We start from the raw sequence: 6,262 nt of genomic DNA, 5'->3' as shown, positions 1-6,262 counted from the left end.
ATATTTTTATATTTTCAGTTTTATAGATTGTGGTGTTGATCCTCAAGGCAAACAATTAGTTGAAAATGATAGAGTAGTGGATGTACTTACAAGAGCTAGTAGAGAAATTATCCCAATTATTATAAACAATATTGCAGCATATTTCTTAACAGTTATTTTTGATCCAGAGGTTGGAGTATTTGGTTTATTATATAGTATAAGAGATTATATCCCAAAATCTCCATCTAGTACTACACTATTAGCAAAAGTTTCTTACTTCTGTAACCCATTGAATACTAGACTTATAAGTGGGTATAAGAACATGCCATTGGCAACATTAAAAATTGGGTAAGAATTAATTGATTATTCAAAAGGTTTTACAATAATAATGCAATATGATTGTAATATTGTATTTTATATTGCCATTAATGCTTTTTGGAGTACAAAAACATATGGGAAAAGTTTTGATTGTACATTGAGAATGCAAGAAGATGGTAATCTTGTTTTATATGGAGCCTTTGATATAAATAATTACTGGTCAAGTGGAACTTATTGTAGAAAATATAATTGTGTTATGCTATCAATATTTCATGTTCAAAAGGATTGTAATTTATTAATTTCTAAAGATGGAATTCCAAATATACCAACGTGGCAAAGTGGTTTAACTTGTAAATTATAATTTTCAATTATCAAAAATTCTTGTTACTAGACATATTCATTTTTTATTAAGTTTTAAATATTTGATACAAGAATGTAAATAAATAAATTTTAAATATTAATAATTTGCATGGAATATGGAAAGGGAATATAGAAAATGTGCATATCAATTAGCCTAAAATCCCTAGCTTATATACAAGAGCAAGTGGTCTGGATTAAAACTAATTTGACGGCTACTACAATCCCACTACACTAATATTAATATACGACATTATACCTATACACTTGGACCTCATATCATCCCCTCCTCTTGGAATAATGAGCCTTATAAACCTTATCAAGAGAAGATAAATTTTGCTCTACACCTTGTGGATATTGAACGTTAAGTACAGCAATTGCCGATGGTATAGAATCCTCATCTAGAAAATCCATAAATGCTAGAATAACAAACTTGTCAAAAACATAAGAAGAGATTGGAGGAGGAGGAGGAGGAGCTTGAAAAGGGGTATTAGCATTAGCCATAGAACTCCCTAGACGATGAACAACATCAAAATCATATATCTGAAGTTTCAAAGCCCACTGAGCAATACAACCAATTAGGTTCTTTCGCTTTAATAATGAAGTAACAGCAGCATGATCACCTTCAAGGAATGTCCGAGAACCATGTAGATATGTATGAAGTTTCTTAAAACCCTAAATTGCTACTAAACACTCATTCTCTGTCGTAGAGTAGTTCACTTCCACTAGTTGTAATGTATGCCTTATATATGCAATAGGATGGCGCTAACTAAGCACACTCGGGCTCTCTTGTATTAACACACCTCCAAGACCAATATCAAAAGCATTCATGCGCAAAATAAAAGGTCAAGTGTAATCAGGATATGCCAAAACTGGAGGAGTTGTCAATAGCTCTTTGAAATCCATGAACACCCGCTCACAATTCAGAGACCAAATAAAATACTTCTATCAGACTTTGTCACAAGATAAGGTTCACATGCTCAAGGACTTCGCAACTTCTGAATAACACCCTTTTTTAACATCTCCTTAATGTTTGCACATAAAATCTTGATTTCTTTGGGTAACCAATTTTAAACAAGAACCTTGATTGGACGAGCATTCTCGGTTGGAATCAAATGACATGTGGCAACCTTGGCCCCAAACAATAAGTCAAATTCAAAGAGATCAAAATACTCCTTCATGAATCAATCAACCTCTGCAACACAATGAAAGCATGTAATGGAATATTATAAACCACAAATCTTTCTTAATTAAAGAAAATTAAATTGCAATTTATTTGTCTATCAAAGACATCACCTTTCGTGTTCAAACATTTCAAACAGTTCAATTTATTGCTTTGAAATTACAAATATTAAAAGGAATGGATAAAAGTCAAAAAATTCTTCCACTGACTTCTTTATAATCTTTCGTTTTTGGTTTGCCATTAAAAATCAATACATCAATTTGAGTATTTGTTATTAATGCTATTAGGTTCTAGGTTTTTAAGTTTTAACACAACTAAGGTTTAATAAATTTAATCACTATACACTATGAACTCTTGCTGAATGATTGTGTTGTTGTTTATTGCATCCAGGAAAGCTTTGTGGTGTTAGGCAATAGCCACATCTTTGAAGTTGAGGTGATTGTATTCTTCCATCGTTGGTGAGAAGAGCAATTTTTCAACCGAGCTATGCTTCTACAGGTCATATTTTCGATCTGGGGAGAGAACGCAGTGGCCTCCACTCCATATAAGAGATGGTCCAGGGATGAGGAAGATCCGGGTGCTGCAGCTGATGTAGCAGTTGTGGGCTCATCATGATCCGGCCACCATATGTACACATGAACTTTATTTACCCTTCGTCCTAGGATTTGAAGAGCATCTGGTTGGTTTGATCACGGCACTAAGCACTGGGAATTTCTAAAGCTAGCGTCCATTCTTTTTGAAGCAAGAACTTTCAGGATGGATGAAAACTTGGGCGCGACCACCCCTCCACCAGTCGATTGATCTTTTCCAGGAGCTAGCTCCAAAAGGAACCTTCTTCTTTTCTTCTTGAGTTTATCTGCTTGGATTGTTAGAGAACAAGGCAAGAAAATGTACAAAGCTGCTGGAATGGTCTCTGGATGTCGAAGAACTTGACCTTAAGAGACTTCTCAATGTAACAGGGCGCTCATAGAACATGGACAGGTGCTATTTATGATGATTTTATATGATGCACATTTTGATCTGTGATAATTGCTTTTCCACCATACATTTCCTCTTAAAGATCATGAGCACCCGGCCACACCTGTAAGCTTTGGATGGTGCAAGGATATATAAACTTGTGCAAGGATGTACAAACTTGTACTGAAAAAGCACATACATAAAAAAAAATCTACATTTCAACACAAAAGTTCTAGTGACTCTTTAAATTTTCGAGTTTGATTTCAGACAAAACCTAATTAGAGATTTTAACATAAAGAAACACAATAAAAAATTTGCCGTTTTGATGCCCATCAAATCTGACGTGTATGTGCATTGCCCCAATCGCGACGAGAGGACGCGATCGAAGCGGATGATTCTGAGCTACGCGACGAGCGATTTCAAGCCTCAATTTGCTTGTTTTTGTTTCTTGGTTTTGTTGGACGGGCAGGCAGGCAGGATCGATTGCTGGAGGTTCGTCTCTTTTCTCTGGATGCATAAGCAATTCAAAATTTAGCGGGAAATGAGAAATGCAAAATGCAGAGGTAAAATCCTAAAGCGAACCAAAATTCATAAAGCGTTTGCTGCTATATTTTTACACGCGCTTGGTGGTCGAGCCAGCAGAGTCAAAGAGAGCTTCAACACAAGTTTGTGGTGGTTTTTCTGGCTGGAACTGATTTCCAGACCTGTCACACTTGTGGAGGAGGAGATTCCAGTGGCCAGGTGCTGTTCGTTTTCGAGTGAAGAGAAATCGGCTCTTTTAAACCAGCTGCAATAAGATGAAGGTACTTCATGCTTTTGATTTGCAAGATTTGTAATCAAACTCGAGAACCAAGCGGGTTAGCTATAATCTTAAGAGGAAGGAAAAGCATTGGCATGAGCTTCCTCTGGCGGATCAAGTTCATCCACTGAACTATGCGTGCATGCTCATTCGCAGTTGTTCACGGATTGATCGATTCGCCATGCTGGATCAAGAGGCGGAGATCACAAAATTCCAGTGGCGCTGATGGCAGTGGAAATTGCGCAAGTATGCTGACTCGAACATCCTCTCCGCCTATTCCACGCCGGTCCCGACGAGAAACTTCCCCAAGAACGCTCGCGGGGCGACAGCAATCGCGGTGGGGATGCATGGCCACTGCAAGCATCCTAATGGTGGTATATGAAAGGCACTTTGAACTAAATATTTTCTTAGCTCCAAAACAGCTAGCTATCGGTTTTTATTGCATCTTTTTAAAATTGATCATAGCAAAGCAGCATCTTGGTGGTCACTGATTCACTCACGACCGAAACCAAAGCGCGCGAGTCATGTTTCCAAGGATGGATTGACGGGTTTCGATTCTACCGCATAGGCCGTCTGAATTAAATTGTGTTAATTAATGGATTGGTTCGGTGCGATATTTTCTTGCTCAGGTGGTGCGGCCGTTCATTTTCTTAGCCGAGCTCGAGCAACCATCGAGCTAGCAATCGATTCCCACCCTATTATGTGTGATATTTCATTACTCTCTTGATCATCACCTATGGCAAGCTCGGGTAACCACCATTTTTCTCTGCTAGTTTCTCACCAAGTGCCAGTTTCTCACAGTGCTGTTTTCCAGGAACGCTTCCGATAACAGGCCAGTTTGAAGACGATGATCTCCAAGAGTTCCTGATGAAGCTAGACGAAGACAAAAGTGCCAGCGAGAAAGGCACGAGGGGCAATCTGTCCAAAGAGCATGATCTCCAAGAGTTCCTGATCGAGCTAGACGAAGACAACAGTGCTGGCGAGAAAGGCTGCCAGGAATCCCCGGCAACAACTCTAAAACGCAGACGAGAGCTCTCGGGAACGAGGGGAAATCTGCCCAAACAGGCAGTTGAAGTTATGCTTTCATGGCTCTATGCTTATCGGCAGAACCCGTAAGCTCTATCAATCTCTGGGCTTGCCAGGATCTAAGCTTGAATGCCTGCAGGTTTCCAAGCAAAGAACAAAAACTGAAGTTTGCACAAGACTTGGGCATCACGAAGAAACAGGTAAGATTATTGATGTTTCTTTTTTGTTTATCATTTTCATGATGTTTCAGGTTGAAAATTTCTTCAGCAATAGCCGAGCTAGAGTGCTCAAGAGAAACAAATAAGAAATGAAACAATGCTTGTGCCACTGAGCCTGAAGTTTCTCTGCCGTCGGTTTTAACGGTGGCGTGTCAGATGCCGCTGATGCCTGCATCAGGATTGGTGTTTCTCGCTTGAAAAGCCTTCAATCGCCGAGAGGACGACGCATCCATCGCAATCGAAGCGATTATTCCTGATTTCGAGCCTCATTTCGCTTGTTTTTTTCTTGGATTTCTTGGACGGGCGGCTCTCTCTCTCTCACCCCCAGATTTGTTCCGGTGGCGTCAGCTTCACTGACAATGCGCGATTTGATGGATGAAATTAGCTTTTTGTTTTTCTTTCATCCTTTCTTTTCTCTTTAGAGGAACAAGAGTGACTCGGTCATCCAATTTTTGCAAGAGATGTTCCTGCTGACATAGAACACAAGTGATGTTGGGATGTAATGCATATTCTTAAAATATTCAAGTATATTTTAAAATATTCTTTAATACAGTGGTTGTAATTATTTTTTCTCTAATTATATCGTAAATAAAATTTAATGCTACTTAGAACTAATTATAAACCGGTGTTTGATCTTTGACTTGGTAGCATGACTAAAACCAACACACCTTCATGTCATTCAATCACACAGTGAGTTTGCTCAATCCAAGAGCATACACCAGAAGCATCTTTAGGAAACGATATATCATGCTCTGCAGATAAAGGTGTATAGATATAGATGATGGATCTTTAAAAGTAAATACACTCTAGGAGGCACCGCCCAAACTGCATGGTGATGGTGGAGTGTACTTCGCAACACTATGGTGTATATAGCTTTATGCAAAACAACTACCTCAATTAAATAAAGATTGATTGAGCCAAGGATCTGTTTGACTGCATACCCTTCAATGTAATGCCTAAAAAGGATCTAATAAATTGGAACGTAATGTTAAGTGGCTTTTAAAAAATGGTTGTAGGTGACATGGTTTTCACTTGCAGTAACATCAGTTATCTTTGTAAAAGAGGAACTGGTATAGAATATGTTGTTTTTGTTGGATATAGTGATCTGGACCTGCTCAATGCTTCAAAGATCTGGAAAAGTGGCCCCTAAAAATCTTACACACATTAGGAAGTGTATTATGTTGCAAACCTTTATGAGACTCCAGAGACAAAATAAAGCAAATTAAGCATTGCTGCTATGCCTGTAATAAATTTATGAGCTACTGAATTATGACTTGCTAAGGAAGAGAAGGTTTTCAAGAGTCATCACAACTCAGTCTTCTAGATCTTCCATATTCGTATCCCACCTAGTCAAGGATTCTAAATGTTGTTTGATTTTAGTACGATGATTCTAGTCAGCACTACATCAAATATAATGTAACCACT

The sequence above is a fragment of the Selaginella moellendorffii genome, unplaced genomic scaffold (genome assembly GCF_000143415.4).
Source record: "Selaginella moellendorffii unplaced genomic scaffold, v1.0 SELMOscaffold_36, whole genome shotgun sequence".
NCBI lineage: Eukaryota > Viridiplantae > Streptophyta > Lycopodiopsida > Selaginellales > Selaginellaceae > Selaginella > Selaginella moellendorffii.
This window is presented reverse-complemented; position numbering follows the sequence as displayed.